Source organism: Peromyscus eremicus, chromosome X (genome assembly GCF_949786415.1).
Source record: "Peromyscus eremicus chromosome X, PerEre_H2_v1, whole genome shotgun sequence".
Classification (NCBI taxonomy): Eukaryota; Metazoa; Chordata; class Mammalia; order Rodentia; family Cricetidae; genus Peromyscus; species Peromyscus eremicus.
Window position 1 is genome coordinate 52193853 of NC_081439.1, and position 24932 is coordinate 52218784.

The window sequence follows — 24932 nt, forward strand, 5'->3', positions numbered from 1 at the left end:
CTGTTTGAGATTCTATATGGGGCTCCCCCACCAATTGTAAATTTCCTTCACCCTGATATCTCCTCTTTTGCCACTAGCCCTACCCTGGAGGTGCACCTCCAAGCCCTCCAACTGGTACAGAAGACGGTGTGGAAACCCCTGGCCGATGCCTACCGGGAGCAACTGAACCGCCCGGTGGTGCCTCACCCATTCAAGATTGGGGACTCTGTCTGGGTTCGACGCCATCAATCCAAGAACCTAGAGCCGAGATGGAAAGGACCGTACACCGTCTTGTTAACAACTCCCACTGCACTCAAGGTTGACGGGATAGTGGCTTGGGTCCACGCGTCGCATGTGAAGGCCACCAAAGAACCCGACGAAGCGGAGAACGCCAAGGCATCTACATGGAAGGTTCAACGCTCTCCAAACCCACTAAAGATAAGACTTATCAGAGGGGAGGGACCCTAATCCTGGTATGGATACTCCTGGTCATGGAGCAGGGGCCAGCAGAGAGTAGCCCCCATCTTGTAAAAACTCTCACTTGGCAGGTTATCTCGCAGACAGGGGAGACAGTTTGGCAAATGACTGCCGACCATGCTCCTAACACTTGGTGGCCATCCCTTACCCCTGATTTTTGCGAGCTTGCAGCTGGACTTGACACCTGGGATATACCTGAAGCCGAACATACTCTTGTTGGCCCAGCCCCTAAACCCACTTTTGGAACCCCCCCCACTTGAGGACCCGGATGTGCCACCCCTGCCGCTCGCTGTTTACTGTCCTTATATGATTTTTTTTTTTTTTTGGTTTTTCGAGACAGGGTTTCTCTGTGTAGCTTTGCGCCTTTCCTGGGACTCACTTGGTAGCCCAGGCTGGCCTCGAACTCACAGAGATCCGCCTGGCTCTGCCTCCCCAGTGCTGGGATTAAAGGCGTGCGCCACCACCGCCCGGCAGCCCTTATATGATTTTTATGTTTGCCCTAAAGATGGCAGAAGTCGTGCCCTAGCGGCAAGATGTGGGGGATATGAAGAATTTTTTTGCAAAGCCTGGTCCTGCGAGACTACTGGGGCAGCTTACTGGAAGCCTTCCTCCTCATGGGACCTTATAACGGTTTCCCGGGGCTATGTAAAAAGGGGCCAATGCTATGCTACCCAAAAGGAACTACAACCACAGTACGGCAAGTCCTTACCATTAAACATTTCATTCACTCCAAAAGGCAAGGGCTTCACAGGCTGGCCTGCGGGAAGGACATGGGGCCTTCGCTGGTATTTAGATGGCTGGGATGCAGGGGTTACATTCAAAATACGATTAAAAATAGAAAATATCCACGCCACACCCATTGGACCCAGTCGGGTCCTCCCTGACCAGAAACCTCCCTCATTGCCTGCTCTAAGACCTGCCCAAGCTAGACCCCTGGTCACCCCCTCTCCTGGCCCCGATAATGCTGGCGAAGTGACCACTTCCCCTCCACCCTCACAGGCCCTCGCCACAGAGATTTCCCCCTACCCAGGAACTGGAGATAGGCTGCTCAATTTGGTCAAGGGTGCTTTCCTAGCTTTAAACTTTACTGACCCAGATAAAACCCAGGAATGCTGGCTGTGCCTAATCTCCATTCCACCTTACTATGAAGGGATAGCAGTGACTGACAACTATACTAACCAGACTTCTCCTCCTGCGAGCTGTATCTCCACCCCCCAGCACAAGCTAACTCTCTCTGAGGTCTCCAGACAAGGGCTCTGCTTAGGGGTCGTTCCCCCCTCCCATCAGAGTCTTTGCAAATCCATCCAGACCCTTCCATTGGGAACTTATTATCTTGCAGCCCCTAACGGGACATATTGGGCATGTAAAACGGGACTCACTCCCTGCATTTCTGCCACGGTGCTGAACCAGACCTCTGATTATTGCGTGCTGATAGAATTATGGCCCAAGGTTACTTATCATGAACCTGAATATATTTATAGTCACTTTGAAATGAGAAACACCCGATTTAAAAAAGAGCCTGTTTCCCTAACTCTAGCCCTGTTGTTGGGAGGGATCACCATGGGGGGAATCGCTGTGGGGGTAGGTACGGGGACTGCAGCCCTCATGGAGACCAGTCAATTTAGACAACTTCAAGCAGCCATGCATACTGATATCCAGGCCCTAGAGGAATCTATAAGTGCCCTAGAAAAATCCCTTACATCTCTATCTGAGGTTGTTTTACAAAACAGGAGAGGGTTAGACATCCTCTTCCTACAAGAAGGTGGCCTATGTGTGGCCCTTAAAGAAGAATGTTGCTTCTATGCAGATCATACTGGAGTAGTCAGGGATAACATGGCTAAATTGAGAGAGAGATTGAAACAGAGACAACAACTATTCGAGTCGCAACAGGGATGGTTTGAAGGATGGTTCCAAAGGTCACCCTGGTTCACCACCCTTGTCTCCACCATTATGGGCCCCCTAATCATCCTCCTGCTCATTTTAATGTTTGGGCCATGAATCTTCAATAGATTGATACAATTCGTCAAGGACAGGGTTTCTGTTGTCCAGGCTTTGGTCCTGACCCAACAATATCAGAGGCTAAGACAGTCGGAGATGGAGATGACCCCTTATTCTCCATCCTAAAATGAAAGATTCCATTTTGGGACCAAAAGAAAATGGGGGAATGAAAGACCCCGCTTATAGCAGGCTTTTACTTAGCCTAAGAAACGCCATTCTGCAAGGCAAGTACCAGAAAAACAGGAGTTCATAACTGTGGTCAGCCACCCGGCCTTGGGAGAGAAACCGTTGAGTCAAAATAAGATATCTATGGTTGGCCACCTGGCCTTGGGGAATAAACAGTTGGGCTGGGAAAACACCCACAAGGCCAAGTCAGCCACACACATCAAATTTTCGAGAATTAAAAATATGTCCCCAAGTTCACCCTGGCCTTATTTGAATCAACCAATGGGAACCCTGTAACTATGCTTCTCACTTCTGTAACCGCGCCTCTGCCCCTGGGATCCTATAAAAAGTCCCCCTTACCCTAGGAAGGTGCGCAAGTCCTCCGAGAGACTTTGTCGCCCCAGGTACCTGTGTATCTGAATAAACCCTCTTGCTGTTTGCATCTGATCCGTGGTTTCGGTGTGTTCCTTGGACTTGGGGTCTCTCCTGAGGGAAGATCTCCTCCGGGGGTCTTTCAGCTAGAAATTGAAAAACAGCGAAATGAAAAGCTGAGTGGAAGAAGCAGGGAAGACACTGGAAGCACTGCACAGAGGAGAGGGCATGAGAAAAATGTAATCACACGTATGTATTTTTAAAGCGCTTGAAACAAAGAAATTCTACAAACCACACTGAGAAACCATCCTCACAAAATGCATCATATAGAAAAAAGAAAGTCAGGCCTGAGAGAAAAATAAGAGAAATTAGATCACTAGTGACAGTCAGTGAATGAGAAATTCTAAAAATATATAGAAAAAGAACATGAGAGAACCGTGGGACACCAAGAGAAGCCTAACATTTAAATTATATACAAGAAGAAGAATATTATAGCAAATTTATAAAATATTTTCAATAAAACCATAACAGAAAATTTATCAAACCTTGAGAAAGAGAGGTCAATCCAGAACAACAAATAGAACAGAAAACAATCCTCCTCACAACATATTATAGTGAAAACAATAAACATTCAGAATAAATAGAAGCTCTAAGAGAGAAAGGTAAAGTATATTATAATGGCAGACCCATCAGAATAACATCTGAGTATTTTTTTTGATAGAAATATATAAGATTAAAAGGTTCTGGAAAAATTGTATGTCAAGTGTTTTTTTTTAAATTTTTTTTAAGTTGAAAATTGTTTTTTCATACAATATATTTTGATTACAATTTTCACTCCCCCAACTCCTTCCAGATCCTTCCCATTTCACCTTCCACCCAAATCTACACCCTTTCTTTCTCTCTCATTAGAAAACAAGCAGGCATGTAAATAATAATAATAATATTAATACTATAAAATAAAAAACAAACAAACCAAAATAGGACAAAAGAAATGAATAAACAGAAGAAAAAAGCCAAAGAAGGAGCACAGTAAACACATACAGATGCAGAGACACAGAGAGAAATCCCATAAAAACACAAAACTTGGAAACCATAATATATATGCACAAGACCTGTAAGGTTTTTTTTTAAGCCCTAACAAAACATTTTGTGACAAAGTACCTTCAAAAAAGACATCGAGTTAGTTTTGTGTTGGTCATCTACTGCTAGGCATGAGGCCTGCCTTTAGGAGTGTTTTGAATACCCAGTGAGACTTGATTAGAGAAAATGTTTTATTTTACTTTATGAGCAGTTATCAGTTGGGGATATCCTCTCAATTAGGCGTGAGGACTTGTGTTTACTTCCTCTCTCAAGGTTGGGACCTCCTCTGGCTTAGCCCTGTGCAGGACTTGAGCATGCTGCTACAGCCTCTGTGAGATCATATGTGCATTGATCTCACCGTGTTTAAAGGGCCTTGTTGAATGATTTCTTTCAACCTCTCTTGTTCTTATAATCTTTCTGCTTCCTTTTCCACAGGTTTCCTGGAGCCCTGAGGGGAGGGAATTAATAAAGACATCCCAATTAGTTCTGAATATTTCAAGGTCTCTCACTCTGCACCTTTTTCCAGCTATGGCTCTCTTTATTTATTCCCATCCACTTCTAGAGGAAGCTTCTCCTGAGATGGCTGAGCAAGAATCTGATCTGCGAGTGCAGTAAAATATCATTAGCAGTCATTTTATTACTATGTTCCTTTAGCAGAACAATAGTATTTGGTTTTCTTTTAGATCTATGGTCTATTTAGTCTCAGGTTCCTGATCATCTGAGAAGTTTCAAGCATGGTATGTCTTATGGAATAAGCCCCTTATTCTAATCAGTTAGTTGATTACTCCCACAAGGTCATGCCACTATCGTATCAGCATATCGTACATGCAAGTCACCATTGTAGATCAAAGGGTTTGTGACTGGACTGGTGTTTACCTGTCTCCTCAGGTAGCATTCAGAGTATTTTTCAGTACCATGAATACTAATCAATAGAAGGGGGAAGAATTTAGGTAGTCAGCTGTAGCACTAATCGTAAAGAGTGTTATTAATAAAAACAAACCCGGAGCCAAGTACTGGGGTGAACACTGGAAGATCAGAGAGACAGAACAAGCCACAGCTAACCTCACCTGGCCAGTTTCTGAGCTGATCCTGTTTCCTCAGACTGGAAGCTTCTGTGTCCTCATCCCAATGGCTCTCAGATGAACTTCTGCTCGCAATCCTGAATGCTTAATCAGCCAAAAGCTTCTAGTTTCTGGTCCTCGTGCCTTATATACCTTTCTGCTTTCTATCACCACTCCCTGGGATTAAAGGCTCCCTTCTGGGATTAACGGCGTGTGTCACCATGCCTGGCTGTTTCCAATATGGCCTTGAACTCACAGAGATCCAGACGGATTTCTACCTCTGGAGTGCTAGGATTAAAGGTGTGAGTGCCACCATTTTCTAGCCTTTGTATCTAGTGGCTGTTTTGTCTCTGACCCCAGATAAGTTTATTAGGGTGCACAATATTTTGGGGAACACAATACCACCACAGTCAGCAGCTCAACTTCTCCATCTTCAGTGAGTTGTGTAGTTGTTGTCTCCAGAATAGGGCCTGACCATCAGTTTGTGGAGTATGATCAATAGTCTTGTCAATAGCCTGGGATGTTTGGGGGTTTCCATGTGGCCCCTTTGGCCAACAACTCAATTAGATAATTCATTTCTGGAACTGTTGGAGGTTTGGTTTTGTGAGGAGAGATGTCTAGTTGCAGTTTTGTCTTCCCCATTATTTGGCGATATATATATATATATATATATATATATATATATATATATATATATATATATATATATATATATATATATATATATATATATATATATTTCTGGCTATTATGAATAGAGCAGCAATGACAATGGTTGAGCATGTGTGTCCATAGTTAAATGTAGAATCCTGAGGGTGTATGCCCAAGAGTAGTATAGCTGGATCTTGAGGAAAATCTGATTGCAGCTTACTGAGGACCAGCCATACTGATTTCCATAGTGGCTGTACAAGTTTGCACTACCATCAACAATGGATGACTATTCTCCTTACTCTACATCCTTGACATTATGAGTTGTCATTTGTTTTATTGTTCTTGGCCAGTCTCATTGGTACAAGATGAAATTTCAAAGCAGTTTTGATTTGCATTTCCCTGATGACTAAGGGCATTAACATTTCCTTAAGTGCTTCTCAGCCATATGAATTTTCTCTTTTGAGATTTCTGTTTAGATCTGTACCTCAGTCAGTTTTTCTTGGATTATCTTTTTTTTTTCAAAGACATCTAGGTTTTTTTTTTTAATTCTCTATATATTTTAGGTATTAGCCCTCTATCAGATGTATAGTTGGTAAAAGTATTTTCCCCTTCTGTAGCCCTCCACTTTGTCTGAGTGATGGTGTCCTTTGCCATCTAGAAGTTTTCACTTGATTTGTTAGAGTTGCCCTAAGATATTTCATTTTTTGAGGCTATTATGGAAGGTACTGTTTGCCTGATTCATTTCTTAGTTCCTGTCCTGTTTATATATGAGAAAGTAACTCATTTTTGTACATTAAGTTTGCATACAGCTACTTTGCTGAAAGTGTTTTTAAGCTGTAGGAATTCCAAGTGGAATGTTTAGGGTCATTTATTTATACAACCATAGCATCTGCAATTGAAGATAATTTGACCTTTTCCTTTCTTATTTCTACCTTCTTGATCTCTTGCTGTTGTCTTATTGCTCTAGATTTAAGTGCTATATTAAACAAACGTGAGAAGAGTGGACAACCTTGTATTATTCCTCATTCTAATGGAAATGCTTTAAGTTTCTCTCCATTTAGGTTAGGTTGGCTGTGGGCTTGCAGTAAATTGACTTTATTGTGTTGAGGCATGTCCCTTGTATCCCTAGTCTCTCCCCAACAATTATAATGAAGGTGTGCTGGATTTTGTCAAAGACCTTTTCTTTAGCTAATGAGATCATTCTGTAGTTTTTGTCTTTCAGTCTGTTTCTGTAGTACAGAAAATTTATCTATTTTCATATGTTGAACCATTCCTGCATCTCCTGGATGTTGCCTACTTCATCATGGTGGATAAATTATAATTTTGAAGTGTTCTTGTATTTCATTTGCAAGTTTTTTATTGAGAATTTTACATTTATATCCATAAGGGAAATTGGTCTGTAGTTTTCTTTCTTTCTTGGGTCTTTACGTGATTTAAGCATCAGGGTAATTGTGGCCTCATAAAAAGAATTGGATAATGCTCTTTCTGCTTTGGTTTTACAAAATGATTCGAAGAATATTGATATTAATTATTATTGGAAAGTCTGGTAGAATTCTGCGAATTTTGCACTAAAAACAGCTAACCCTGAACTTTGTTTTTTTTAGTTGGGAGACTTTTAATTGCTGCTTCTATTTCATTATAACTGTTATAGCTGTGTTTAAAGTGCTTATCTGATCTTGATTTAATTTCGGTAGGTGGTATATATCAAGAATATTGTCCACTTTTCTTAGATTTTTCCAATCTTGTGGAGTAAAGGTCTTTGAAATACATCCATCTCATTCTCTAGATTTCCTTGGTGTCTCTTGTTTTGCTCCCTCTTTCATCTCTAAGATTAATTTGGATATTTTCTCCCTGTCTTTTAGTTAATTTGGCTAAGAGTTTGTCCATTTTATTGATATTCTCAAAGAGCCAACTATTTTTTAATGGATTATTTATATTAGTTTTGTTTGTTTGTTTCAATTTTATTGATTACAGTCCTGAATTTATTTCTTGTCATGTACTCCTTTGGGGCATGATTTCTTCTGTTTGCTCTAGAGCTTCAGGTGTGCTGTTAAGTTTCTATTATGAGATTTCTCCATCTTTTTTATGTACGTGTTTAGTGCTATGAACTTGCCTCTTAGAACCATTTCATTGTGTCCAATAAGTTTGGGTATGTCTTGTTCTCATTTTTATTCAATTCCAAAATGTTTTTATTTCTATCTTAACCTCTGTTATGGCCTGTTTTTCATTCAGTAGTAAGTTGTTCAGCTTGTATGAGTTTGTAAGTTTTCTATTGTTTCTATTTTCCACTGATAACTAGCTTCATTCCATGGTTACCAGATGGGATGGAGGGTGTTATTTCAGTTTTCTTGTACCTGTTTGAGACTTGCTTTTTGTCAAAATATGTGGTCACTTCTGTAGAAGATTCCATGAGCTAATAAGCAAAAGGTATTATCTTGTGTGTTTGGGAGAAATGTCTTGTAAACACCTGTTAGGTCAATTTGGTTTATGATGCCATTTATCTCTAAGTTTTTATCTGAATGACCTATCTGTTGGTGAGAGTGGGGTCTGGAAGTAACCCTCCATTAGTGTGTGAGGGCCAATATATGACTTAATCTGTGCCCTCCATTACCCTCCATCACCCCCAGTTTGCTCATGTGGATCTCATCTATTTCTCCTTCACTGGGCGATCCATGCATGCTTCCTAGGGTCCTCTCTGCTAGCTAGCCTCCCTGGAGCTATGGGTTGCCATCTGGTTATCCTTTGCTTTACATCAGTATCCACTTTGAGTGAGTACATACACAATAGAAACAGAAGGAACATTACCAAACTTTTTACGAGGCTACAGTTACCTAATAGCCAAACCACATAAAGATGCAACAAAGAACAAGAATTACAGACCAATCTCCCTCATGAACATTGATGCAAAAATATTAATAAAATATTGGCAAACCGAATCCAAGAAGACATCGAAAAAAAATCCACCATGACTAAGTGTTTTTTTGTTTGTTTTGTTTGTTTGTTTGTTTGTTTGTTTTAATTTTTATTTTGCAATACAATTCAGTTCTACATATCAGCAACAGATTCCCTTGTTCTCCCCCCTCCCGCCCCCTCACCTTCCCCCCAGCCCGCCCCCCATTCCAATCTCCTCCAGGGCAAAGCCTTCCCCACAGACTGAGATCAACCTGGTGGACTCAGTCCAGGTAGGTCCAGTCCCCTCCTCCCATGCCGAGCCAAGGGACCCTGCATAGGCCCCAGGTTTCAAACAGCCGACTCATGCAGTGAGCACAGGACCCGGTGCCACTGCCTGGATGCCTCCCAAACAGATCAGGCCAATCAACTGTCTCACCCACTCAGAGGGCCTGATCCAGTTGGTGACCCCTCAGCCATTGGTTCATATTTCATGTGTTTCCGTTTGTTTGGCTATTTGTCTCTGTGCTTTATCCGACCTTGGTCTCAACAATTCTCGCTCATATAAACCCTCCTCATTCTCGTTAATTGGACTCCCAGAGATCCACCTGGGGCCTAGTCATGGATCTCTGCCTCCAGATCCATCAGTAGTTGGATGAGGTTTCTAGCACGACAATTAGGGTGTTTGGCCATCCCATCACCAGAGTAGGTCAGTTCGGACTGTCTCTCGACCATTGCCAGCAGTCTGTTGTGGGGGTATCTTTGTGGATTTCTGTGGGCCTCTCTAGCACTTTGTTTCTTCCTATTCTCATGTGGTCTTCATTTACCATGGTCTCCTATTCCTTGTTCTCCCTCTCTGTTGTTGATCAAGCTGGGATCTCCCACTCACCCAAGCTCTCTTTCCCTCGACCCTCGCCCTTCACTACCCCCACTCATGTCCAGGCTGTTCATGTAGATCTCATTCCATTTCTCTGTCATTGGGGGATCCCTGTGTCTTTCTTGGGGTCCTGTTTTCCAGGTAGCCTGCCTGGTGATGTGAGTAGCAGTCCAGTCATTCTTGTTCCACATCTAGTATCCTGTTATGAGTGAGTACATACCATGTTTGTCTTTCTGAGTCTGGGATACCTCACTCAGGATGATTTTTTCTAGATCCATCCATTTGTCTGCAAACCTCATGATGTCATTGTTTTTCTCTGCTGAGTAGTATTCCATTGTGTATATGTACCACATTTTGTTTATCCATTCTTCAGTTGAAGGGCATCTAGGTTGTTTCCATGTTCTGGCTATTACAAACAACGCTGATATGAACATAGCTGAACAAGTGCTCTTGTGGTGTGGTTGAGCATTCCTTGGGTATATGCCCAAGAGTGGTATAGCTGGATCTTGGGGGAGATGGATTCCCAATTTTCTAAGAAATCGCCATATTGATTTCCAAAGTGGTTGTACAAGCTTGCATTCCCACCAGCAGTGGAGGAGAGTTCCCCTAGCTCCACATCCTCTCCAGCATAAGGTGTCTTCAGTGTTTTTGATCTTAGCCATTCTGACAGGCGTAAGGTGGTATCTCAGAGTTGTTTTGATTTGCATTTCCCTGATGATTAGGGATGTTGAGCAATTCCTTAAATGTCTTTCAGCCATTTGAGTTTCCTCTGTTGAGAATTCTCTGTTTAGTTCTATAGCCCATTTCTTAATTGGACTGTTGGGCATTTTGATGTCTAATTTCTTGAGTTCCTTATATATTCTGGATATCAGTCCTCTGTCAGATGTGGGATTGGTGAAGATCTTTTCCCATTCTGTAGGCTGTCGCTTTGCTTTGTTGACCGTATCCTTTGCCCTACAAAAGCTTCTCAGTTTCAAGAGGTCCCATTGATTGATTGTTTCTCTCAGTGTCTGTGCTACTGGTGTTCTATTTAGAAAGTGGTCTCCTATGCCAATGTGTTCAAGACTACTTCCTACTTTCTCTTCTAGCAGGTTCAGAGTAGCTGGATTTATGTTGAGGTCCTTGATCCACTTGGACTTAAGTTTTGTGCACGGTGATAGATATGGATCTATTTGCAGCCTTCTACATGTTGATATCCAGTTTTGCCAGCACCATTTGTTGAAGATGCTTTCTTTTTTCCATTGTGCACTTTTGGCTTCTTTGTCAAAAATTATTTGTTCATAGGTGTGCGGATTAATGTCAGGGTCTTCAATTCGATTCCATTGGTCCACATGTCGGTTTTTATGCCAGTACCAAGCTGTTTTTATTACTGTAGCTCTATAGTACAGCTTGAAGTCAGGGATCGTGATGCCTCCAGAGGTTGTTTTACTGTACAGGATTCTTTTGGCTATCCTGGGTTTTTTGTTTTTCCATATGAAGTTGAGTATTATTCTTTCCAGGTCTGTGAAGAATTGTGTTGGTATTTTGATGGGGATTGCATTGAATCTGTAGATTGCTTTTGGTAAGATTGCCATTTTTACTATGTTAGTCCTGCCTATCCATGAGCATGGAAGATCTTTCCATTTTCTGACATCTTCTTCAATTTCTTTTTTCAGGGACTTAAAGTTCTTGTCATATAGGTCCTTCACTTGCTTGGTTAGTATTACCCCAAGGTATTTTATGTCATTTGTGGCTATAGTAAAGGGTGATGTATCTCTGATATCCTTCTCCGCTTTTTTGTCCATTGTATATAGGAGGGCTACTGATTTTTTTGAGTTGATCTTGTATCCTGCTATGTTGCTGAAGGTGTTTATAAGCTGTATCAGTTTCTTGGTGGAATCTTTGGGGTTGCTCAAGTATACTATCATGTCATCTGCAAATAGGGAAAGCTTGACTTCTTCCTTTCCAATTTGTATCCCCTTAATCTCCTTATGTTGTCTTATTGCTCTGGCTAGAACTTCAAGTACTATATTGAATAAGTACGGGGAGAGCGAACAGCCTTGCCTCGTTCCTGATTTTAGTGGAATTGCTTTGAGTTTCTCTCCATTTAATTTGATGTTGGCTGTTGGCTTGCTGTAAATTGCCTTTATTATGTTTAGGTATGTTCCCTGTATTCCTGATCGCTCCAAGACCTTTATCATGAAGGGGTGTTGGATTTTGTCAAATGCCTTTTCAGCATCTAGTGAGATGATCATGTGGTTTTTTTCTTTGAGTTTGTTTATATGGTGTATCACATTGACAGACTTTCGTACGTTGAACCATCCTTGCATCCCTGGAATGAATCCTACTTGATCATGGTGGATAATTGTTTTGATGTGTTCTTGGAGTCTGTTTGCCAGTATTTTATTGAGTATTTTTGCATCAATGTTCATGAGGGAGATCGGTCTGTAGTTCTCTTTCTTTGTTGTATCCTTGTTTGGTTTGGGAATCAGGGTAATTGTAGCCTCATAGAAGGAGTTTGGTAATGTTCCTTCTGTTTCTATTGTATGGAACAATTTAGAGAGTATTGGTATTAACTCTTCTTTGAAGATCTGGTAGAATTCTGCACTGAAACCATCTGGTCCTGGGCTTTTTTTGGTTGGGAGACTTTTAATGACTGTTTCTATTTCGTTAGGGGTTATTGGACTATTTAAATAGTTTATCTGGTCTTGATTTAATTTAGGTATGTGGTACCTATCCAGAAAATTATCCATTTCTTTTAGGTTTTCCAGTTTTGTGGAATAGAGGTTTTTGAAGTATGACCTGATGATTCTCTGGATTTCCTCAATGTCTGTTGTTATGTCCCCCTTTTCATTTCTGATTTTGTTGATTTGGATGCTCTCTCTCTGTCTTTTGGTTAGTTTGGATAAGGGCTTGTCTATCTTGTTGATTTTCTCAAAGAACCAACTCTTTGTTTCATTAATTTTTTGTATTGTTCTCTTTGTTTCTATTTTATTGATTTCAGCTCTCACTTTGATAATTTCCTGGCATCTATTTTTCCTGGGAGACTTTGCTTCTTCCTGTTCTAGAACTTTCAGGTGTGCTGTTAAGTCACTAGTGTGAGATTTCTCCAGCTTATTTATGTGGGCGTTTAGTGCTATGAATTTCCCTCTTAGTACTGCTTTCATAGTGTCCCATAGGTTTGGATATGTGGTGTCTTCATTTTCGTTGATCTCTAGGAAGTCTTTAATTTCTTTCTTTATATCTTCCTTAACCCATTGGTGATTCAGGTGGGTATTGTTCAGTTTCCGTGAGATTGTAGGTTTTCTGTAGTTTTTGTTGTTGTTGAAATCCAACTTTAGACCATGGTGGTCTGATAGAACACAGGAGGTTATTCCAATTGTTTTGTATCTGTTTAGATTTGTTTTGTGGCCAAGTACATGGTCGATTTTAGAGAAGGTTCCATGGGGTGCTGAGAAGAAGGTATATTCTTTTTTGTTAAGATGGAATGTTCTGTAGATGTCGATTAAGTCCATTTGAATCATGACATCAGTTAAGTCCTTTATTTCTCTGTTAAGTTTCGATTTGGGGGATCTGTCCAGTGGTGAAAGAGGGGTGTTGAGGCCTCCCACTATTAATGTGTGGGGTTTTATATGTGATTTAAGCTTTAATAATGTTTCTTTTACATATGTGGGTGCCCTTGTGTTTGGGGCATAAATGTTCAGAATTGAGACTTCATCTTAGTGGATCTTTCCTGTGATGAGTATGTAATGCCCTTCTTGATCTCTTTTGATTGATTTTAGTTTGAAGTCTATTTTGCTGGATATCAGGATGGCTACACCCGCTTGTTTCTTAAGACCGTTTGATTGGAAAGTCTTTTCCCAGCCTTTTATTTTTAGGTAGTGTCTATCTTTGAATTTGAGATGTGTTTCTTGTATGCAGCAGAAAGATGGGTCCTGCTTTCGTATCCATTCTGTAAGCCTATGTCTTTTTATAGGTGAATTAAGTCCATTGATATTGAGGGATATTAATGTCCAGTGATTGTTCATTCCTGTTATTTTTTGGTGGTGATGTGTGTGTACTTTTCTTCGTTGGGGTCTACTGTTGTGGCTTTATCTATTGCCTGTGTTTTCAAGGTTGTATCTGACTTCCTTAGGTTGGAATTTTCCTTCTAGTGCTTTCTGTAGGGCTGGGTTTGTGGATAAATATTGTTTAAATCTGGCTTTGTCATGGAATGACTTGTTCACTCCATCTATGATGATTGAAAGTTTTGCTGGGTATATTAGTCTAGGCTGACATCCATGGTCTCTTAATGTCTGCATTACATCTGTCCAGGACCTTCTGGCTTTCAAAGTCTCCATTGAGAAATCGGGTGTTATTCTGATAGGTTTGCCTTTATATGTCACTTGGCCTTTTTCCTTTGCTGCTCTTAATATTCTTTCTTTATTCTGTACATTTAATTGTTTAATTATTATGTGGCGAGGGGACTTTTTTGGGGGGTCTAGTCTGTTTGGTGTTCTACAGGCTTCCTGTATCTTCATAGGCATTTCCTTCTTTAAGTTGGGAAAGTTTTCTTCTATGATCTTGTTGAATATATTTTCTGTGCCCTTGAGTTGGTATTCTTCTCCTTCTTCTACCCCTATTATTCGTAGGTTTGGTCTTTTCATGGTGTCCCAAATTTCTTGGACATTTTGGTTCATGACTTTGTTGACTTCAGTGTTTTCTTTGACTGATGAATCTATTTCTTCTATTGTATCTTCAACGCTAGAGATCCTCTCTTCCATCTCTTGCATTCTGTTGATTATACTTGCATCTGAAGTTCCCAATCGTTTTCTCAGATTTTCTATTTCCAGCATTCCCTCTGTTTGTGTCTTCTTCATTTTTTCTATTTCCCTTTTCAGGTCTTGGACTGTTTCCTTCATTTGTTTCATTGATTTTTCTTGATTTTCTTTCAGTATTTTATTGTTCTCTTCCAGGACTTTATTGATTTCTTCTAATTTGTTTGCCCTTTCCTCTAGTTGTTTACAGCGTTCTTCACATTTTTTTGTCTTTTCCTCTACACGAGCCTCTAGCTTCTTCATGATGACATTCATAAGGCTATTTTCTTCTGCTTCTTCCAATTTCTGATGTTCAGGTCTAGGTGTTGGAGGAGGGCTAGGGCCTGGTGATGGTGTATTGCTATTCATTTTGTTGTATGTGTTTCTGCCTTGACGTCTGCCCATCTCCTTCTGGTTCGTTCTTCGCCTTATCCGCACACTTGGTTCAGACAGAGCTGACAGATTCAGGAATTCTCTCTCTCTTGTCCAGATGGGAGCTCTCTTGTCCAAATTGGAAGTCCAAGGCAGGATGGGAGCTCTTGTTCAGAAGGGAAGTCCGGGGGAGGATGGGTGCTCTCCTCTCTCTCTCTCTCTCTCTATCTCTCTCTCTCTCTCCTCCAGATGGGAAATCCAGGGCAAGATGGGAGCTGGGGGCCAGCCTCTAAGTCTCAAGAAGAGGCTTGGGGCTCAGGCGGATGGGTGTGGGGACAGGGCGTGGAGACTGCAGGGTCTGCCAGGGGTCTTGGAGAAGGGGATCCTTCCCAGTGGGGCTAGAAGGGAACCTGCCCAGGGACCAGAACCTGGGGCCAAGTTGGGCAGGTCTTCCCCAGAGTGGCTGGTGCCCAGGGATGGGGTCGGGGGCAAGCTAGGGCACTCACCTGTGCTTCAGAAGGGAAGTCCTGGGCAAGATGGGAGCTGGGGGGCCGGCCTCTAAGTCTCAGGAAGAGGCTTGGGGCTCAGGCGGATGGGCGTGGGGGCAGGGCATGGAGACTGCAGGGTCTGCCAGGGGTCTTGGAGAAGGGGATCCTTCCCGGTGGGGCTAGAAGGGAACCTGCCCAGGGACCAGAACCTGGGGCCAAGTTGGGCAGGTCTTCCCGGAGTGGCTGGTGCCCAGGGATGGGGTCGGGGGCAAGCTAGGGCACTCACCTGTGCTTCAGAAGGGAAGTCCTGGGCAAGATGGGAGCTGGGGGCCGGCCTCTAAGTCTCAGGAAGAGGCTTGGGGCTCAGGCGGATGGGCGTGGGGGCTGGGCGTGGAGACTGCAGGGTCTGCCAGGGGTCTTGGAGAAGGGGATCCTTCCCAGTGGGGCTAGAAGGGAACCTGCCCGGGGACCAGAACCTGGGGCCAAGTTGGGCAGGTCTTCCCCAGAGTGGCTGGTGCCCAGGGATGGGGTCGGGGGCAAGCTAGGGCACTCACCTGTGCTTCAGAAGGGAAGTCCTGGGCAAGATGGGAGCTGGGGGCCGGCCTCTAAGTCTCAGGAAGAGGCTTGGGGCTCAGGCGGATGGGCGTGGGGCAGGGCGTGGAGACTGCAGGGTCTGCCAGGGGTCTTGGAGAAGGGGATCCTTCCCGGTGGGGCTAGAAGGGAACCTGCCCGGGGACCAGAACCTGGGGCCAAGTTGGGCAGGTCTTCCCTGGAGTGGCTGGTGCCCAGGGATGGGTCCGGGCAAGCTAGGGCACTCACCTGTGCTTCAGAATGGAAGTCCGGGGCAGAAGGGAAGTCCGGGGCAAGATGGGTGCTGGGGGGCCGGCCTCTAAGTCTCAGGAAGAGGCTTGGGGCTCAGGCGGATGGGCGTGGGGGCAGGGCGTGGAGACTGCAGGGTCTGCCAGGGGTCTTGGAGAAGGGGATCCTTCCCGGTGGGGCTAGAAGGGAACCTGCCCAGGGACCAGAACCTGGGGCCAAGTTGGGCAGGTCTTCCCCAGAGTGGCTGGTGCCCAGGGATGGGGTCGGGGGCAAGCTAGGGCACTCACCTGTGCTTCAGAAGGGAAGTCCTGGGCTGTTTGTTTGTTTTTATGAACATGGTTTCCCTTATGTTTGATGCATAGATCTTTAAAACTTTTATATCTTCTTGGTAGATTTTTCTTTTCATAAGTATACACTATCCTTTATTATAATCTTCTGATTAGTTTTTATTTAATGTCTATTTTATAAGATATTAAAATGACTGTACTAGCTTGCTTCTTGGATCCATTTGCTTAAAATATCTTTTTCTATCCTTTTTTCCGAGGTGGTATCTATCTTTGATGTTAGGATGTCTTTCTTGGATGCCATAGAAGAATTGATCCTGGTTTGGGATTCAATTTGTTAGTCTTTGTCTTTTTATTGGAAGGATGAGCACTATATATTGATTGCCACTATTTTGTTGTTGTTGTTGCTGTTGTTGTTGTTGATGTTGTTGTTGCTGTTGGTGGTGGTGGTGTGTGTGTGTGTGTGTGTGTGTGTTTCCCTCTCTTTTGATATGCTGGTCTGATATTATTTATTCCTCGAGTGTGTATTCTTGAGTGTGGTTAACTGCTTCAGGTTGATGCTTTCCTTCTACCTCTTCCTGTAGAGCTGGATTTTGAGATGAATATTGCTTAAATTTGGTCTTATCATGGAGTGTCTTTCTCCATCTATAGTGATTAAAAGTTTTTTCTGGAAGTAGTAGTCTGAATTGGCATATGTGGTTTCTTAGAATATCTGTCTGGGCCCTTCTGGTTTTTAGATTCTCCATTAAAATATCAGGTGTTATTTTAATAGGTGTGCTTTCATATGTTACTTGGCATTTTCCCTTGCAACATTTAATATTCTTTCTTTTTTGTTCTGTATATTTAGTGCTTTGACTATTATGTGCTATGAGTAATTTCTTTTCAGGTACAGTCTATTTGGTGTTCTACATGCTTTTTGTACCTTGATAAGATACTTTTTAGGTTGGGAAAATTTTCTCTTATGATTTTGATGAGAATATTTTATGTGCCTTTGGCCTGGGTTTCTTCTCCCACCTCTTACCTCTATTCCTATTACTTATAGATTTGGCCTTTTCATAGTATTCTAGATTTTATGAATGCTTTAGGACTGGATAATATTAGATTTTACATTTTTTTATATTTATCTTGTTTTCAGTGACTGAGATTCGTTTTTCCATCTCTTGCACTTTGTTGGTGATTCTTACTTCTGAGGTTTTTTTGTTCGACTTCCTAAATATAGCATTCCAGTTTTCCTTCACTTGAGTTTTCTTTAGTGCTTCTAATTTTACTTTCATGCTTTGATTTTTTTCATTTCATTTCACTCTTTATTTTTTCATATATTTCATTAAGGGATTTATTCATGTTCTCTTTAAGGTGCTTGAACATACTCACAATAGCTACTTTGAAATCCTCATCTTATGATTCAGCTATTTTGAATTTCTCTCCACTATAGTAGCGCTTTTGGGTTGTGGTGGAGAAATTCTTCATAGCTATTATTGATTGTGTTTTTATGATGTTTTCTAGGCATCAGGGTGTGGGGATGATTGTAATTATAGGTGTTGATATCTCTTCTTATCTTCATTGGGTGAGTATTCTGTTCCTTGGTTTCTCTTGCACTCTCTGGAGCTTAGAAGAGTATGGTGGCTGTATAAGTTTCTTGGTATGGAGTGCTTCTGAGTCCTTACCATGTGTGGCTATTGGATATCTCAGGTGGAAGATGTTCCTAGGGATTGGCAGCTGACAGGAAGGAACTGGGATGGGTTAGAATGAGGGCAGTTTGAGAGATTCCATATGAGGGTGGAAAGTTGAATCTGCCATGAGGGAATGGAGGCCGAGAGGGACAGGTCCCTGAAGTTGGTCCACTACAGTTCTGGGGATGAGACGGAGAATTGTAAATGAAGAATATGAAAGGGAGTGGAAATTGACAACCAAATCTTAAGTCCCATGTGGCCTGTGTGTTCCCAGGTAGAGATTGCCTCTGGGTAATGACTGACATATGGGATTGGGTGTGGGAGGAAGGCTGTGTCCCTGGATCTTCAGAGTCTCCAGGGAACAGAAGTAGAGAGGAAAAACAGACCTCTGTAAGTGGTCTGATACAGGGCTGGGGATGAGGCTGGGGAATTGGAAATGTAGAACAGAAAGAATGGTGAAAATCAGCTACTTGGTTCCTAGGGTGGCATATCCAGCAGGTATTGATGTATACAATGCCTCTGAGTATTGGTAGCTAAGAAAAAGTAATGGTATGAGGGAGGAGTACTGAACAAAAGATCAGCAGTGCTCCTGAGGAATGGGGACATAGAAGAAGGAGAGGCCTGAGAAGGTGGTCTGCTATAAGGCTGTAGATAAACCTGGGGAACTGGAATCAGAGGACAGGAGGGAGAATTAAGATCACTTACCTGGTTCTCAGGCTAAGCATTGCCTGTGGGTTTCAGATATAAAGTGCTTTGGTATATTAGTGGCTGAGACAAAGGGATAGGATGAGGTGTATTCAAGTTTTGAAGAACCCTAACTGTCAACTCAGATTATCCGATTATTGTACCCAGAAAATTATCCATTCAAACTTAAGGAGAAATAAGATGAGTATGGTGGCTAACTGCTTTAATCCCAGTACTCAGGAGGTACAGGCAGACAGATATTTGTGAGTTCCAGGCCAGACTGGTCTACAAAGTGAGTTCCAGGGCAGCTAGGGTTGTTACATGGAGAAAACCTGTCTTGAATCTACACCTCACAATAAACAAGGAGAAATAAAATTTTCAGCCGTAAAAAAACATGTTTGAGGTATTAATGACCACTAAACAAGCTATACAAAGGATGCTTAGAGGAATTCTTCAGACTGGAGAGAAGGATGAGCACACATAAAAGGGAATAAAGAAAAAATAAGCCATGCCAGGACATATAATCAGAAGAGGTGTAAAGAAACACCACAATTCAAAAGCAATGACAGAAGCTGAAGCATCAATAATGATGTATGAAAAAGACAATGAATCATATTATTATCTATTTATCTAAAACTTTTACATAAAATGCATAAATATATATGTATATACACATTTAGCCTAAATTCCATTCTCCCACCTGTATTGGTAATGCTCCTGAATGAACCAGAGGCTACCTAATAAAACCCAAAGAGAAAGCAAGAGAAATCCCCTTACAAGTTGATCAGAGTAGTCCAAGAGATTTCAACAAAATAGAACAAAAACAAACAGAGGAACAAAAAAACCCAGCTATTGCTATTGCCAGAGAATGAAGGGGAAGTCCCTATTGCTGAAGTCACCATGTACTTTGGACATAAGACATGGAGGATCTGAGATGGATGTGACCTGAGAATCTCCTCCCTGGGAACTAGTTTTCATGCCACCAGAATGCACAATCTATGCAAGCTTATAAGGGAAAAAGAAATCAATAGTATGCAGTTATGTTGCCTATGAACCATAACAATGACCAGCATGGCACAATAATCATAACAGTACAGGAGGAGAATTCATATCTTGCCAATAACCAACAGTTTTGTAATCGTACTTAAGGTCTGCTCAATAAGACAGAAAACCTATCAAACTCTCTGGGCCTAGTGAAGTCATGGACCTTGGTAGAGGATCTACAACCAACACTTTGCTAAACCAGCATAATTTCTAACTTCATTTTAAATATTTATCCTTATATCTGCAGATGGATGTATCTCTCCAATATTAACAAAGAAACTTACTCTTTGTAACTGAGAGAGACCATTATAGAAAACCAGAAGTGATAAAACTGCTTAAAAAATCAAAACAAAACAAAACCAAGTGACTGTATCATGCCCAGGCCCAAATTATCTATGTACAACAAAATTCCTATACTTAAAACTCAGGGAACATCTAGAAAAAGAGTGAAAAGGTGGAGAAAGATTGTTAAGAGCCAAAGGAACAGGATGTCTGTTGTGAGACTGCATTTCCTAGAAATATGGGGAAGCTATACCCATGAAATCTCAGAAACATGGCTATCTAAGCAAGACCTGAACAAGAATGACACCAATAGACATGCTAATATGGAAGGGGGAAGTCTCATAGGGCTCCAACCTTAGACTGTAGGCAACTGTGGGATGCTGAGAGTGGGAGGAAACAGTCTAGCATTCCTCAATTGTTTATGCAATACCAATTAGTCAGCTATGAAATCATAAACATAATGGTAACATTATAGGAGCTGATCAAACGGTAATCTTTTCATATAGGAATATCTATATCTATATATCTATGTATTTATCTACACACATACACACATATACACACATATACACACACACATACATGTAAAGATAGCATTTTTACAAATGATGCTGATAAAACTGGACAGTTACTTGGAGAAGAATCAAAACATATTTTTATCTTTCCTCTGGCATAAAACTCAATTCAAAATGGACCTAATACCCCAATATCAGACCTGATACTAGGAATCTGATAGAGAATAAAATAAGGAATAATTTCGAACTCATTTGGGACAGGAAAGGACTTTCTGAACAAGATCCTGATACTGCTGGCATTAAGACCTACTGTTGTGGTATTGTGTTCCTCACAATATTGCGTACCCTAATAAACTTATCTGGGGTCAGAGAACAGAACAGCCACTAGATATAGAGGCCAGAAAATGGTGGCGCACATGCCTTTAATCCTATCACTTGGGAGGCAGAGATCCATCCGGATCTCTGTGAGTTTAAAGTCACAATGGAAACAGCCAGGCATGGTGACTCATGCCTTTAATCCCAAGAAGTGAGCCTTTAATCCTAGGAAGTGAGGGCAGAAAGCAGAAAGGTATAAAAGGCATGAAAACCAGGAACTAGGCTGGTTAAGCTTTTAGGCTTTTGAGCAACAGTTCAGCTGAGATTCATTCAGATGAGGACATACAGACTTCCAGTCTGAGGAAACAGGATCAGCTGAGGAACTGGCAAGGTGAAGTAGCTGTGGCTTGTTCTGCTTCTCTGATCTTCCAGCATTCACCCCAATACCTGGCTTCAGGTTTGTTTTTATTAATAAGACTTTCTGAGATTCATGCTACAACCTACTCTTATGACCTGCTCCACAAAGTGATCCTAATTTTTGGCACCATTATTGGAGCTAAGTATCTGAAGCCCAGCAGGTCACAGGACCTAGGAGAGAACCTACTACCATTATTTGGTCAAACAGACATATCGTTCAACTGACTCATAATGATTTAACCATTGGACCTATTGATTAGTTCATCAGTCATTCTTCATCATAGAAGTTTCTTTTGAAGTAGATGGTAATTAACACAGAGACCCCACACTGTTCAGTATGCAGAGAATGAGATTGGTCATTGCTCATCCTTAAATGTGACATCTATATCACATTTATTTGTCCAAAGGCTCAAGAGTCATTTCAAAAGAAGGGTTGAAAGATCATAACAACCAGAGGTATTTGATTACAACAATGAGGCAACATTTTCTGGACACAGCAGGCCAATTGCACACATAAAGTGAAAGTAGCTGTGATTACATGCCCAAGACCTGTAGCAGATGAAGCTAGAAAAAATCCCAACATGGAGGAGGGAAATGGTCATGAAGTCCTACTCCTAGATAAGGAGCTATGTGGAATTCATGACTACTAGGAGAGGGAGAAAGTAGTTTCTTTTTGTTTTTGTTTTTTTTTTTTGCTTTGTTTTAGGAATGAGGTCCCCAAGAGGCTACCTATGCTCTAGTAGATGGCCCTATATCATGTATACACTGGCAGCACCAACTGAACCTGATATTTTAAAACTAAAGGACATGTAAAATCTGGGAAGAATACTTGTAGCTGAAAGTTTTCCTGTGTCCTGTCTAGCCTACAGTCAGGACAAATCTCTCTCACCCATGGGTCCTGCAGCTGCTTGGACCCAACTAAACACACACAGGCTAATACTATTTTTAAACTATGTCCATGGCAGGCTTCTTATTATCTAGTTCTTATATCTTAAATTAACGCATTTCTATAAATCTATACTTTGCCAAGTGGCTTGTGGCTTACCGGTGCCTTTACATCTTGTTTCTTCTGGCTATGGCTAGCAGAGTCTCCCCTGCTCTGTCTTTTTCCTTCCTCTCTCTCTCTTTAGAATGTCCCACTTAACCTTATTCTTCCTCATCATTGGCCAAACAGCTTTATTTATCAACCAATAAGAGCAACGCATTTTCACGGCATACAGAATGACATCACCTATCAAATACTGGTGGTGAAGATGAATGAGGAAGTAGAGAGAAGAGGGTTGTACTTGTTCAAAACGTATTATATGCATGTGTGATGGTTTCAATGAGAAGGCCCCCATAGGTGCATACATTTTCATAGTTGGTTCCCAGTTTGGTAGAACTGTTTAGGAAGGATTAGGGGGTGTGGCCTTGTAGGAGGACATGTGTTACTGGAGGGAGGCTTAGAGATTTCAAAAGGCATGTGTGATTCCTTATGTTCTTTCTCTGCCTCATGGTTGTGGATCAATATGTGAATTTTCAGGTGTTCCTTTTCCCAGCCATCATAAACTCTAATTCTCTGAAACTGTAAGGCAAATTAAATGCTTTCTTTTATATTGTCCTGGTCATGGTATTTTTTCAAAGTAATAAAAAATAACTAAGACAGCATATATGAAATTCTCAATAATAAAAAAGGAAGAAACAGAATTTAGCTAAACAGAATAAGTTTTAAAATCATGATCAGATTGTGCTTTAAATTCACCATTATTCAAAATAATGGACATCTCTTGACCACAAGATATCCTTTTCCATTTTGATGGTGTGTGTGCATGTGTGTGTGTGTGTGTGTGTGTGTGTGTGTGTGTGTGTGTGTCCTTGCAGCCACCAGAAGTCAATATCAGGTGTCATTCTTCAGGAACTATCTACATTGTTTCTTGAGGTAGGTCCACTCACTGAGACCTGAACCTTGTTGTTTAGAACAAAAGGTTGGCACACAAACCCTAGGAATCTGCCTATGTCCTGTTTTCCAGTGTGATGAAATTTCAATTATATTTCATCATGACCAGATTTTCTTTTAATTTGAATTTTGGAAATAAAAGTCACATTCCCATGATTTGTGGCAATCATTTTACCAGCTAAACTATCTATCCAGGCCCAACAAAATATTTTGACCCTACTTTCATGTACTCTGCCACTGTGCTCGGTACTTAGAGAACAAGTGAGATTAGTAAACATTGGGTTGAAGATTATCACTCTGATTTTGAAGATTTAACTAGCTGTTTAGATATTTATCTCCTTATATCTCCACCTCCTTTGATCATTCCTCTTTTCACAGACTCAAATGTCCGGTACATTAGGCAATACTATCTATATTTAATGTATGTTAGGAATAAATGGATGGTATGTTTTCTTATGCCCTTTTAATAATTCTAGATGAGGCTATTTAGGTGCATAGCCAAATATTCACATGAAGAAAAGTTAGATGCTGTGGAATATAATGGACAAGAACTTATCTTTTTAACAAGAGAACTTACCATAGGCTATTGTTAGGGCTAGGTTGCTATCCACAACCTGATGGTGAGGCCATATTGCTGAAGACAACATTTACTTATGTCATCAAACAGAGAAGTTGAGCTGGTGCCTAACTAGAAGTTTCACCCCTATTGACTGGAGTTCATGGTGATGAAAGATAGTTAGCATGCTACTGGAGGTGAGAGGTAATCATCAATTTCACTCAGATGAGTGCTTTTAGATGTCTTCAAATCCCAGTTACAGTGACCAAGATAAATAAAACAAATGACACCACATGCTGGTGGAGATGCTGGGGAAAAGATAATACTTATTCCTTGCTGGCTGGAGTACAAACTGGTATGTACACTATGGAAATCAGTGTGGAGGTTCCTCAAAAAGCTGAAAATCAGTCTATCACAAGATCTAGCTATACCCCTCTTGGGTTCCCAAAGGACTCTAGATCTTACTACAAAGATATTTGATCATCCATGTTTACTGTTGCTCCATTCATAATAGCAAGAAATTGGAAATAGCCTAGAAGTCCAAAAACTGATAAATGACTAATGAAATTGTAATACATTTATGCAATGGAATATTATTCAGATATTAAGAAAAATGAAATTTTTTCTTTCCTCTGTTGTTCTCTACCCTCCCATGTCTCCTTCCTTTGTTCTTGTCTTTATTCCAAAGAAAGACACTGCATACATCATAAACCAACCCTCCTTCTCAGACCATCTGGAACAAGAATCCAGCTTTGCCCTCACTTAGTGCTAGCAAGTGCATCTGCTGAAATAACTGGACTGAGTATTGTTTACAGTTCTGTCTACTTTTTCCTGGGTTTGGGGAGAGGGGAGGTAGACAGCAGGATAGCTTCTGGGCTACTTCAACTCATTCCTGTGTGCTCCCCCTCCCTCCTGGTTTTCCAGTTGGGGAGCCAGTAGTTAGAAAAATGAAATGTTAAGGTAAGTGGAATGAGCTAAAAAGCAATCATCCTGAGTGACATAACCTATATCAAGAAAGAAAAAAATAAATTCCAAGTTTCTTTATAAGTGTATGCTAGTTTTTAAGCTTTAGATATGTGTGTTTTATAGAATGAAAACAACCACAGATGTTTTGTTACTAGCAAGGGGCCAGAGAGGAGGAGGGGATCTTCCAAGGTAGGGAGAAAGAGAGTATAGTGTTATAAAGAGATAAAAAGGAAAGTAGAATAGGAGTATTGAATGGTGAG